Source organism: Labeo rohita, chromosome 1, assembly GCF_022985175.1.
Source record: "Labeo rohita strain BAU-BD-2019 chromosome 1, IGBB_LRoh.1.0, whole genome shotgun sequence".
NCBI lineage: Eukaryota > Metazoa > Chordata > Actinopteri > Cypriniformes > Cyprinidae > Labeo > Labeo rohita.
Genome location: NC_066869.1, coordinates 17,770,453 through 17,784,948, shown reverse-complemented (window position 1 = coordinate 17,784,948; position 14,496 = coordinate 17,770,453).

The following is a 14,496-nucleotide window of genomic DNA, read 5'->3' as shown; positions in this document are numbered from 1 at the left end:
GAGAAAACAAATTTTGACTTGTTTTATTTTTTTTTGAACAGCAAAAAGTCAGTAACATAAGCAAAGCTGAAATGTTTTGCAAAATATGTGCAAGAATAGGCTTTTTGCATAAAGAAATATCAAATTATGACAGGAAATTGGATGTTTATCTGTCTAGAACAGTCGTCTCATTGCAAAAGTGATGATTTAGAAAATTCTAAATGCAAAAATACACACATACACTAATGCAAACCTTTTTTTCCACTGAAGTAATTTCAACTCATTTATTTTATAATGAACATTATGCCAACAATGCTGTTGATAGAGCTTAAAGGGGAATAAAAATTGACCGATAATGTACTCACCCCCTTGTCATCCAAGATGTTCATGTCTTTCTTTCTTTAGTTAAGAAATTGTTTTTGAGGAAAACATTTCAGGAATTTTCTCCATATAGTGGACTTCTATGGTGCCCGCGAGTTTGAACTTCCAAAATACAGTTTCAATGCAGCTTCAAAGGGCTCTAAACAATCAGTTATTTTCTAAAAACAAAAACATGTACATTTTATATACTTTTTAACCTCAAATGCTCATCTTGTCTAGCACTGCGTGAACTCTGTGCACTCCGGTTCAATACAGTTGGGGTAGGTCGAAAAACTCCCATCTCATTTTCTCCTCCAACTTTAAAATCATCCTACATCGCTGCAGAAGTGCCGAACCACTGTTTACAAAGTGAACATGCGAAAAGGCTCAAACACCCTTTACAAAAAAGCTAAAACCGCAATGTTGGACGATTTTGAAGTTGGAGAACAAAATAAGATTGGGAGTTTTTCGACATACCCAAACATTCTTGAACCGGAATACACAGAGTACACGCAGGGCTAGACAAGACACACTTATAATAAACACACGTATATAAATTGTTTTTTTTTTTTTTTTTTTTTTAAGAAAATAACAGATCGTTTCACTAGACAAGACCCTTCTTCCTCAGTTCAGATTGCTCGGATTGTATTTAAACTGCGTTTTGTAAGTTCAAACTTGCGTGCACCTTAGAAGTTCACTATATGGAGAGAAATCTTGAAATGTTTTCCTCAAAAAACATAATTTCTTTACGAGTGAAGAAAGAAAGACATAAACGTCTTGGGTGAGTAAAAAGTGAATTTCTCCTTTAATGTATTGAGCAGTGAACAATCCTTGGAGCCAAAATGTGTGCCTGAATGGGACTGTATGCATTTATTGTGACGGTTAATATTTGATGGTTGATATAATTTGAAAAAAGCCTGTCGTTTTATTCAACGATGTAAAAAAATGTGTGGTGACAACAACAGTATATTCTTTGTGTTCGTTTTAGCAGCATTTTATTCTTAAATCTAGACATTTGTTTCAGGAACTGCTTGCAAAGCAGCCAAACATAACATTTACTGGCATAACTTTAATAGCATCTGTCTGGTCTTTAACATTTCTAAACATAGTGTTTTGATATTCCTTTGTTTGAATATATAGTGTTTTGTTGAACTGTTATTTAGCTTTATCTTTAGGTGCTTTTTTTGTAGTATTTATTTTTATGACTTCTCGTGTTTATTGTATTAGAATAGAAAGCCTATCATGTAGACGTTCTTCCGTTTACAATTCACGATTGTCCTGTTTATTTTTAACAGCATTGTCCTTCTTACCTCAGTGTCTTTAATAAACCATTCCACTAAAAATCCCAAATATCTGCTTTAATTGATATTAAAAGTCTGTGCCCTCGCACATCAAAAATAGGAAAAGAAAATCCCCGATCGTAGTGTATACTTTCCCCCCAGTTTTCGCAGTTATTAAACGGTGCCGTGTGCAACTGCTGTACAAGGTCAATGAAATATATCAGAAAATACACACAGAGAGGCAGCTGGCCTCCAGATGCAGTCGCGCCCCTGTGAAAGTGGGACACCTAGGGTTAATCCAGACTCTGTCAGGAATACCCTGCCCTCTGCTTTGATTCCCGCTTAGAGATGAAACGTCAAAACGTGCCAGCCGTCATGTTTTTCTCCATATGTCCTCTGCCAGATCTTGTTCGATCTGTGATCTGCATTGAGTGGGGCCTTCAGCGTGAGTGAATAGCACTTCGATGTGAACATGCGGTGAATGTTTGCCTGGGTATAAAGTTACGTTTTCCCTCTTCATCTGTTCACCTATATTTTTGATTGAAGATGCAAGACAAGCCTTATGTCTTTATTAAATGTGCCAGAACAATTTCAATACAAGGCCGCTCAATTCATCTTGGTTCTTATAGCGTTCAGTCAATCTCGTAAGTGTGTATGTGTGTGATAAATGATGTTTGTAAATGTTTCTGCCAACTGTTTTTTTTTTTCTTCAGCTTTGTCTTTTAACACAAGCTTTATTAATACTGACAGACAGGGAAGCAGCTCTCGGTAGCACCTGGTTCTTGTCTTTGCCGCTCCGTGGTAAGAGCCTCGGCCCATTTGACCTTCCCTCCAGTGCTGAAAATGCAAACCACCATAAAGGTAAATGCATCATGTGGAAAACATTACAATATTTTTAACACACAGCAACGGGTTAGTGGAGTTGTTTTGAAAGGTGATGGGGAAAGAATTATTGAGGTACAAATATTTGTTGTTGTTGACAATAGTTGACTTTGTCAGGACAATGTGTGTTTTCCTGACAAGTAAATATATGTTGGAGTTTATTTCCAAGTATACAAACTCCAGACTCAGGTCGTACAGCATATCTCAGATGTTTCCAGCTCATAGGTCTTGACCTTCTTGACTGCATCTGACAATATAAATCATACAACATCAAGTCAAAAATGTTGCTTAATTGTCAAGTTCATTGAAGAACAAAAATAATTATTAAAATGTCCTCTTTTTAAAAAATGGAACATTTCATAAAATTGTGACACACAGGAAGTGACATAATTTGGACACTTTCTGCGTTGTGGTGGGAAGGCAAGTTGGTAATCTGATTCTATTTACTTTTTAATTTTACACAAATTTTAGTCTTGACTGCCGATGTCAAGCTTAGCCATTCAATAGAATCAATGTCACTGTAAGAAAAAATGTGACTTTTTAATTTTATATAATTTTATACAGTATAGTATTATATGGTTTTTAGCAATGCCGAGGTTATGGATTCGGTTCATAGGAAATGCATGATTTAAAAAAACTGTATACCTTCAATGCAATATAAGTTTCTTTAGACATTTAAAGGAGAAGTTCATTTCCAAAACAAAAATGTACAGATAATGTACTCACCCCCTTTCCATCCTGTTCATGTCTTTTTTTCTTCAGTCATAAAAAAAATTGTTTTTTGAGGAAAACATTTCAAGATTTCTCTCAATATAGTGGACTTCTATGGTGCCCACGAGTTTGAACGTACAAAATGTGGTTTAAATGCAGCTTCAAAGTGCTCTAAATGATCCCAGCCTAGGAAGAAAGGTCTTATCTAGTGAAACAATTGTCTTTTTTTTATATATATATATAGAAAATAACCAATTTATATACTTTTTAACCTCATAAGCTCCTCTTGTCTAGCTCTGTGTCAATACATTTAGGGTAGGTCGAAAAACTCCATCTCATTTTTTTCCTCCAACTTCAAAATCGTCCTACATTGCTGCAGAAGTACCGACCCACTGCTACCATCTATAGTTGATACTTGATATTTTATAAAATACTGTTATTCTTCATCTCTCAAAATCTGACAGAATATTAGCTGTAGGTTTACCACTGTTCTACAAACATGTTTGACAAAATATCCAAGGCATTTAAAAAAAACAACAACTTTATTTTGTGGAAAAGTTAGAGAATTAGAGAACAGTAACCACTGTAGCATGAAGGAAGATTATAACTAAAATTCTGGAGGGTTACAGCTGCCAGAAATGAATAGGAATGTAGAAACTCCTGCTTTGAATGACTTCAGCACATTTGGGGCCTCAGGACAAAATTAGTTTCTCAGACTTCACTGATGTGCTCTTTGTCCACTTTTCTTCCACCTTCTTCCATAGTTTGGTAACTGTAGTGTTTCTTAGCCATAACTTTGCCGCCAAGGATTTTCCAGAGATTTTCAGTTGGGTTTAGATCAGATCATTTTTTTCAGTGTTCTTCGCTTCAAGGAACTGCTTTACCCATTTTGCAGTGCGACGGGGGCATTGCCTTGCATGAAAATCTCAGGCTGATAGGGAGAAGGAGCTGCATGGTGGAGAAGGTGGTTCTGAAAAACATTTGCATTCACCCTGCCATGTATCTCTATAACAGGCCCAACTCCTGCTGCAGAAAACATTCCCCAAACCATGACTCCTTCCACTGACTTCTTTAAACACTTGGACTTCAGTCTTTCTTCAGTTTGACACCAAACAAAATGTTGCTCTCGTCACTAACCTGAACTTGGACCAGTTCTCCTCTCTCAACACAACATGCTCCTCAGCAAAGATAAGCTTAGTCTTTTGATTCTTTCTGCTGATGAGAGGTTTGGTCACTGAAGAGTGTGCTTTCGGACTTCTCTTAAACATGGCGAACAGATCCTTACCCTGTTCAGCACTTACTGACAAGCAAATCCAGCTGCAGTGTTGAACCGGTGTGACGCCACACCGACAGGCATCTGAGAATGGCTTGATTTGAAAAAAGGGGATATTATTTTTATAGATTAATTAAAAACCACTGCATAGATTTTTATCATTATAGGGTAGATGTGTACATACACATTATTAAAATAACCCCCTTCAAAAGTTTGGGAACCCTTGGTTCGTAATTCTGTGTGTGGTTACCTGGATGATCTATGACTGTTTTTTTTTTTTTTTTTTTTTTTTTTTTTGATGGTTGTTCACGAGTCCCTTGTTTGTTCTGAACAGTTAAACTAAGCACTGTTCTTCAGAAAAATCTACTGTAATGTACTGCAGATTCTTTGGTTTTCCAGCATCTTTTGCATATTTAAACCCTTTCCAGCAGTGACTGTATGACTTTGAGATCTGTCTTTTCACACTGAGGACAACTGAGGGACTCAGACACAACTATTAAAAAAGGTTCAAACATTCAGTGATGCTCCAGAAGGAAGCACAATGCATTTAGATCTGGGGGGTGAAAACTTCTTGAATTTGAAGATCAAGGTAAATTGTACATAATTTGTCGTCCAGGAAACATGTATCTTCTGTTGGTTTTCACCCCCTGTCATGTTTCCTCCTGGAGCATCAGTGAATGTTTGAACTTTTTTTTTTTTTTTTTTTTTTTTTTTAAATATTGTGTTTGAGTCCCTCAGTTATCCTTAGTGTGAAAAAATGGTCTCAAAATCATACAGTCACTGCTGGAAAGGGTTCAAATGTGCAAAAGATGCTGGAAAACCAAGAATCTGCAGGACATGGAGGATTTTTCTGAAGAACAGCGGGCAGTTTGACTGTTCAAGGGACTCATGAACAACTATCACTAAACAAAAAAAAGGTCGTCAGATCATCCAATTAACAACACATAGTAAGAACCAAGGATTCTTAAAGTTTTGAAGGGGGTTGTTTTAATAATTTCAGCTAATTTTTTGTCTTGTGGACTATATGTAAACATCTTTTATGTTAAGGATCAGGACAGTGCAAAATAAAAAATAACATGCATTTTGTATGATCTCTCTTATTTTGTTAAAATTAAAATTTTCACAGTTTCTGCAAGGGGTTCCTAAACTTTTGCATGCCACTGTATATATGATGTGGATGAACATTTTCTGAACTAAAATTTCGCTTGAAAGTTTCAAGTCCCATTTTGTACCCATGTGTGGAAAGCGGCCGATAACACATGCGTTACTGCACATCCTCAATAATTAGTGTCACCACTCCATCATGTGACATCATCGGCTGTACCGGTAGATTAAACTGTTACATGAAGCCCGGCCACATTTCCCCCTCCATTTCCTCTGCATCTGCTTTTACTTCCATTCAAAGCCGTCCATGACAAAATCTGCATCCTATAAAAGGACAATGAAGCTAGGTTATTATCTTTAACTGCAAGTAGAACGAATTAAACATTTCTTGCTAATTGGAATTATTCTGAAATAAACAAATACTTAAACTAAAATTACTGACTGGAAATAAATGACTAAACTAAATTAAAATTAAAAGTGAAATAAATTTAGATACACATTACAAGTTCTATACCAACTTGCTGTTAGTCTTTAAAATCCACCTGAATATTACCTGTATTTTTTTCTCAGGTGCTTGTACATTTGCTGTCATTCCCATGTGATTTCCATAGCCTACATGCATATTTGCTTGGTTCCACATGTCTTTTCCTGCAACGTCTGATACTTGAGACGTCAGTCACAAACATTCGTGATTTCCTACATCCTTTTCCTTTTAATCTGCTTCCATCCAGTTTGGCATATCTACAGATATTAAAATCTCAGATATAGGGCATTACCTCAGATGTGAGGGGTTTGAGATGAAGAGATCACATGGAATAGAGGGGTATCATACATCAAATGCTACAGCCTGGCATGTTCACATCAAAGAGACGCATCTGTTTCGTGACATGATGTGGACTCAAGACATAGTATTCCAGTCCCATGAGTCAGCGAGGAGGAGGACATGACAGTCGACCCTCTCGCACTCCTCATCTTGTCCTTGTTTCGCCGTCTGAGTGTCTTCATGCTACATGGCAGCGCTCCAACCTCATGCCACCTACCTGGCTTAGTGAAAGTGATCTTTGTCATTACGAAAAGATTCAAACGCAGTCGTCTCAGTATCAGACGGCACACCTGAAGGCTGTTTTTCCAGGAGTCAAGTGGTGACCCAGTTATAAGTAAACAAGATATTCAGGATGTGTGTATATATACATTGCCACTATGTCCTGACAGGGGTTCGTTTTAATACAGTTTCTCTTTTAAGGTTTCACAGCTGTGTCTTTACCTCAATACTGTCATATAAAATCAGTCAGTGAGAAAGTCTGTCTTAAAGGTCCTGCCGTATTTCACCTGTACAAGTTCAACAAGGCCACAAAGAGTCTGGTGAGTTGTATAATGTGTGTGTGAGTGTTTGTTTTAATCATTTTAAATAATTGTGCTCATATTTTCAGCATCATGAGCCATCACATAAATTTTTGAGAAAATTTTCCCCCATTTTGGTTCTAATACGTTCTAAAAAGCTCTAATAATAGTTCTAATAAGTTCTAATGCGTATTAATATGTATTTATTAATTAATTAATTAATTTTTGCCAGCACTAAAATTTTCAACAATTCAATATATGGAGCTGAAGATCATTTTACTTTTACTTTTATTTTATATTTTATTCTATTAAAATGTTTGATTTATTATTATTACAGTTTTTATTTGAACGTAAAATTTTATAAAACATTATAAATGCTAAAAATTATTTATTTTTATTTTTTATTTTTTATGTACCTCTTGATACCGCTAATTTTTAATGTATTTACAAATATTTTTGAAAAGTCTCTTATGCTATAAAACAACAATTAAAACTGTAATATAGTAAAGTATTGCAATTTAAAATAACTGTTAATATTATTTACATTTTCAGCATCAGTTCTCCAGTCTTCAGTGTCACGTGATCCTTCAGGAATTATTCTAATATGCTGATTTGCTGCTCAAGAAGTATTTATTATTATCACCAATGAATAGAAAGTTTAAAAATCAGCTTTTATGTGAAATAGAGATTTCGGTGTTTTATTATTATTTTTATTTTATTTTATTTTATTTTATTTTATTTTATTTTATTTTATTTTATTTTATTTTATTTTATTTTATTTTATTTTGATTTTATTTTGATTTTATTTCTTAAGCTACATTTTTATTGTAAGATTTTTAAAATATTTCTGAAAAGTCTTTAATGCTATAAACTACAGTTAAAACTATAGTAAAATATTGCAATTTAAAATAAATGTTTTGTATTTTAATAATATTCACATTTGCAGCATCATTACTCCAGTCTTCAGTGTCATTTTTCAGAAATGATTCTAATATGCTGATTTGCTGCTCTAGAAATATTTCTTATTATTACCAATGAATTGAAAGTTCAAAAGAACAGCTTTTATTTGAAAGCAAAATTTTTGGTAACATTATAAATTCTAAAGATCAGTGTTTATTTTATTTTATTTATGTATTTCTTAAGCTACATTTTTAATGTAAGATTTTTAAAATATTTCTGAAAAATATCTTATGCTATTAAACTACAATTAAAACAGCAATTTAATAAAATATTGCAAATTAAAATAATTCTTTTGTATTTTTTCAGTATCATAATTCCAGTCTTCAGTGCCACAATCCTCCAGAAATCATTCTAATATGCTGATTTACTGCTCAAGAAACCTTTATTATTAATATCAATGAATTAAAAGTTCAAAAGAAGAGCTTTTATTTAAAAATGAAATCTTTTGTAACATTATAAATGCCTTTACTCTTGTTTTTTTATCAATTTAATATGTCCTTGCTGAAAAAAGTATTATTTTTTCAATCCAGTAGTCTATTCTGCCAGTGAATTAAGTTGACTGGCCTTGCCAAATTGTCCCGTTATTAGTGACTATTAAGCACTCCAAATAAACATTAGGTGATTTTATTAGGAGGCGAATCACAAGTTCTGTTGCCTTCATGCACATTGGTATTCACCTGCTTATTTTCATACGTGGTGTCGCCCACATTGTTTCAGATTTCTGACTCTCATTAATACTGATTTCCAGACCATTTTCTGCTTCAAATGACTGTCAGTGTAAATGCATCTTTTATTGTGTTAGCACAGACTCCAGCTTTGCAAGCCACTCAGATGGCCTCCTCATGTTTAAGTGTTTAAGTCATGCCTAGAAAAAGCAACAACATGCACCAGACTTGATGCTCATTTCCTTGTGTTTTTTTTTTTCTCAGGTAGTGCTCTTCACCCAGTCACAATATTTGCGACAGGGAAGTTTGAGTGAATCTGTCCATCTAATTGAAAGCTGTCAACACTTCTTAATGCCTTTTGGCCACGAGTTGATGACGAAGGTAACACTGATGCTATCATCTGCTGTGTATGCCTTACAGGTCATAATGATCGTTAATAAGACATTAGCGTTCGCTGACACGCTACTGTATTCAAATGCAATGGCTTGTTTGGAGCAGCCTCTTGCGTCAGCACCATCTGAATGAGTCCTGATGCTACACTGTTCTGCTTTATCTGTTCTTCCTCAATCAGGAGACCGAGATGTTATCAATGAGAAGAGAAACACGCGCTAATCCCGGAGTTTATTTGCTCATCACTACTAGTTATGGACCACCCTTGAGGGGGTACCAGTACCTCTTAAAATAAACACATATAGCGTCACTGATTATTTGCTGGTGTATCTGGTAAAAGATAAATTCTGTAGAGCTAAAGTTACTTTTAAAGTTGCCCAAGTTTTAGATATTCTTTGTTGCTTTCATAAATGTTTTTAATTATAGCTAAAGTTAGATTGCAGAAGTTAAGCCTATGGGTGAGACTTCCGGTTCATTAGCCGCTATAGAGAAAAGTCTTTGCATTACAAACCGGTAATTTCATAAGTAGGATAATGCATTAAAATAATATGGCAAGACACACTCATTTGCAATATCAAGCAGCAAAACAAGCTGTTGTGTACAGCTAAAAATAGCTGGACGCTGATGAGATCAGAAGCCAGACCCATAAATGTTACAAATGGCCTGCTCGTACGGAAAAATAAGGTGGTAATAAGGATATTAAAGCCATTTTGATAGTGTATACTGTATTTTGATGAAATGTAATTTTATTTTAGTTTACAGTAAACTAGTTAAGTTGCATGCATAAAAAGCTATTATAGTATATAACGATTCAGTTATTCAGAAAAAGAAAAAAACATACCTGATTCACATTCTTTATTTATCAGTAGATTTTAACATTTTTGCTATAAAAATTTTGCTAGACTGAATCCCCTTTTATTGTAATTTTTAATATATATATTTATTTATTTACAAAAAAAATTATTGGATCTTATTTACTAACCATGCATTAACAAAAATTGTGCATGAAATCTGTGTATGAACTTTTTCACGAAAAAATCATGATTCATAGATAATTTCATTACTAAATTATTTTTTTACATTTCCAAAAAAATGTTGGAATAACTGAAACCATGTGTAAGCACAAATCACATACTCTGGATAATTTTATAAATGTGCTAAGTACAATTTTTTTTTTTTTTTTTTTTTAAAAATTAAAAAAAAAAAAAAAACTTAAATTATAATAATAAAAAAAAAATTATAAAAATATAATATAATATATAATGTTATACACAGATAAATCATCTTTATATTCTATATATTTCATGATATACAGAAAATGTGTGCTGTAGCTTGAGATGCGTAAATATGCTTATGTAGCTATATAATGATAGGGTTGTAAATTTGGCAAAAAGAAAAAGTGGAAAGTTGTCCTGTTTGTATAAGTATGAATAATTCATTCAGTTGTTTTCAAGTAGGTCCCTTAAATGCTCTTCTTTTAGTTGGACTAACAAACATCCTAATCCTGCTCCAAATTTATGCAGTTTTGTTGATCCAGCGTTCGTTAGTCGTGCTGGTGGAGATGCACAACAAAAAAAGTCAAGAAATCAATTTTTGAATGACTTCTCTGCATATTCAATATGCAATGTGTATTTTTACATTATAAAAATACAGACAATAAAACATTAGAAATAACATATGAAGAGTTCAGATGCAAAAGCCTCTAAATCCATCTGACGTATTTCTTTAAAATGAGCATTTCTTTCTGGCTACTTTGTATGGGTTTCTATGTAAGTACTGGCACTTCTGATTGGGCTGAGGCTTGAATTTAGCGAGTTTGAAGTAAAAGTATTTGATGGACGTATACTATGTGTCAGGAGTATTCACTCAGTATCATTATCTCATTTTTGACCGAGATGGCTTTTAGCTCTTCATATATAAACAAGTATTTTAGCATTGAAAAAATTCACACATCACCCTTACTTATAAGAAAGCATATCAGCAATGTGACTTACTGTCTGGTAATGGGAATAAACACCTAAATACGCATGCAGCTTTATAATACTATGGGTTGTCTGAGGTTTAACCTTTCTAAAAATGATGTTGCGGGGTCATCTGTGTTGGTTTGTGTTCTCTCTCTCACGATATTTGGCTATAAATAAACACAAGCTGATGATATATGACCAAACTGGCATTTGCATTCAAATTGGAGATATTATCCTGACAACATGCAAATGGAGTGGGAGCTTTGTAAGGTCATAAATACATGCTCATCTTGACACACATTGTGTTTTTTTGGGGTTTTTTTGTACCATTACCTACAGCTTGAAGAAAATCTCACATTTCAGGCCACTGCAGCTTTGTTCGTGTAATTAATAACTGATAAAGGAAATGTGAGCGTGTAGTTACATCTGCTTGGCATTTAGCCATGTGTTTTTATTAGTAATACATAGTGGCTCTGTTTCAGCCGGGGCTTGTTGGCTGAGCACCTGGTTGGCAATCTTGATTTCCCATATATCATCTGCTGTGGTGCTATTCGATGCCGCGATTGTATTTGTCTTGGACATTGTTCTAGCTTTGATCATGAGCAGCTGTAATTATTTGGCCCCGCACTTTCCGCAGGAGACAGCCGGTGCAACAGGAGAAGGCCGTGTGTGTGTGTGTGTGTGTGTGTGTGTGTGTATGTGTGAACACAATCCCAAACAGACCGGGCACAGTGCAGGACTTAAGTAGAGGATAAATAGCCCAATTAAATGCCTCCTTTATGGTTTTCATCAACAATACAGTTGGCTGGTATTGTGCAACACTCTTTAAGTCTGTGAATGAAGGCGGATACGTAAATGAATCAGTGGAAATTGAAGCAGGCCCACCCTCCCCCTCCAGGCTTTCATCCTTAGGTCCCGAAACAAAAATAAACACATGAATTAAACCTGAGAGGTGAATGAAAGGGAATTGTTCATTTATGGAGTCCGGAAAAACAGGAGCAATCGGGACCGAAAACAACGGTGATTTCATTAAACTCCAAAAACCGCACATTTGACCCCTCCCTACAGCTCAGCTATTGTAAGGAACGAACAATGAAGCTTTCTGTACTGTATTCTGTATTTGGATTTTTTCCTTACTGTATTGAACGTATTGTCTGTGACTTTTTATATAGGCATTTTAAATTACTGTAAATATACAGGTTAAAACATTGTTCTTCGTCAATAAAAATATTTTTAAAAAACTTTAAATGATACACTTTGATTTGCAGTTATTCCAAATACAGTCACATGCATATTTAATTCAGTCTTTAATTCATTTATTAGATAAGTTGCTCGTGTGATAATATGTATCACAATAAGAATTTAAAAAAATCATAATGTGTAATTAGTTTTAGGGAAGATTATAATGCCAAAAAGAAAATGCAAAGATCATTAAAGTAAAAAAAAAAAAAAAAAAAGTCAAAATGTGCAAAGGGCAAAAAAGTGGAAGTGTTGAGAATGATATACAGTTGAGGTCAAAAGTTTACATACACCCTGCAGAATCTGCAAAATGTTAATTATTTTACCAAAATAAGAGGGATCATACAAAATGCATGTTATTTTTGTTATTTGTTACATGTTATTATGTTATTTGACAAAAAAGGTGTTTACATATAGTCCACAAGAGAAAATAATAGTTGAATATATAACACTCACTGATGCTCCAGAAGGAAACACGATGCATTAAGAGCCTGGGGTGAAAACTTTTGAACAGAATGAAGTGTACATTTGTCTTAATTTACCTAAATATCTTTTTTTTTTTTTTTTTTTTTCATTTACTACTGCCCTTCAGAAGCTACAGAAAATACTCATGTGTTTCCCAGAGGATAAAATAAGTTAAATTTACTCCGATCTTAAAATTCAAAAGATTTTCATCCCCCGGCTCTTAATGCATCGTTTTTCCTTCTGGAGCATCAGTGAGTGTTTGAACCTTCTGTAATAGTTGCTTATGAGTCCCTCAGTTGTCCTCAGTGTGAAAAGATGGATCTCATCATACAGTCATTGTTGGAAAGGGTTCAAATACACATTTTTCTGAAAAACAGTAGGCAGTTTAACTGTTCAGGACAAACTCATAAACAACTATCACTAAACAAAAAAACTCAGCTGTGGTTAATTCAAATAAAAACAGTATTAAGAATCAAGTATGTAAACTTTTGAATTGGGTCATTTTTATAAATTAAAGTATCATTTTCTTTTATGGACTATATGTAAACGTCTTTTATGTGAAATATCTTATTCAGGTCAGTACTAAATAACATGCATTTTGAAAGATCCCTCTTATTTTGGTAAAATAATTGACATTTTGCAAATTCTGGAAGATGTATGTCAACTTTTGTGGTCATATATATATATATATATATATATATATATATATATATATATATATATATATATATATGTATAATATAAAAATTTTAATCAATTATTTTAATTATTTCAATATACTATTATATTGAAATATATAGTATTCGTTTAAATTACATTCATTCATTCTTTTTTCAAACTTTGTCAAAAATAATGAAGTCATGTGACTATTATGCATTTCATTTTCATGAACTCTTCCACTTCCATTTTTTTCTTTACACGTCCATTTTCTGGTTATTTTAATATCATCTCTTTGACTAACTGACCCATCGTGGGGAGTTTGATTGACAGGCGATCTAAACAATCATAACGCCGAATCTGCCATTTTTGTCCAACAAACAAACCTGACGGTAGAGTAGATTAACGACAGTGGATTTAAACAATGAAAAACTGTGTGTATTGACGTCATTCCGCTGTTGAAACACAATACCTTCTTATGTTTAATTATATTTATGTTGTGCTATACACTAGTAAAGAGGAAGAGATGATCGTGCTGTTTGAACTGAGGCGCTACACCGATCTGTCACGACACATTGAAGAGACACAAACGATATTTATTGTTTGAATTTCTTAAAAAATTACAACATTTGAAAGATAAGACTTTGTTTTATACTTAAAGTAACCGGCGCTGTCTTATGTCGATGCATTGTCAGTTTCCTCTTTGCTCAGCAATGTGAGTCCTGAGAGTCATATGGCTTTGCTAAATATGTCATTTCTGTACAGTGGAGTCTGAGACTGCATTAAAAGTCATTTTGTGATTTTAAGCCTAACAAATTGATGTTAAAGGAGAAGTCCACTTCCAGAACAAAAATTGACAGATAATGTACTCACCCCTTGTGATCCAAGATGTTCAGGTCTTTCTTTCTTCAGCCGTAAAGAAATTATGTTTTTTGAAGGAAACATTTCAGCATTTTTCTCCATATAATGGACTGATGTGGTGCCCCGATTTTGAACTTCCAAAATGCAGTTTAAATGTGGCTTCAAACGATCCCAAATGTGGTTGTAAATGATCCCACCCGAGGAAGAAGGGTCTAGCATAACGATCAGTTATTTTCATAAAAATATTACAATATATACTTTTTTAATGTCAAATGCTCATTTTGTCTCACTCTGCCTAAACTATTTTTTTCCAGTTCATGACAGTTAGGGTATGTCAAAAAACTCCCATCTCACGTTCTCCCTTA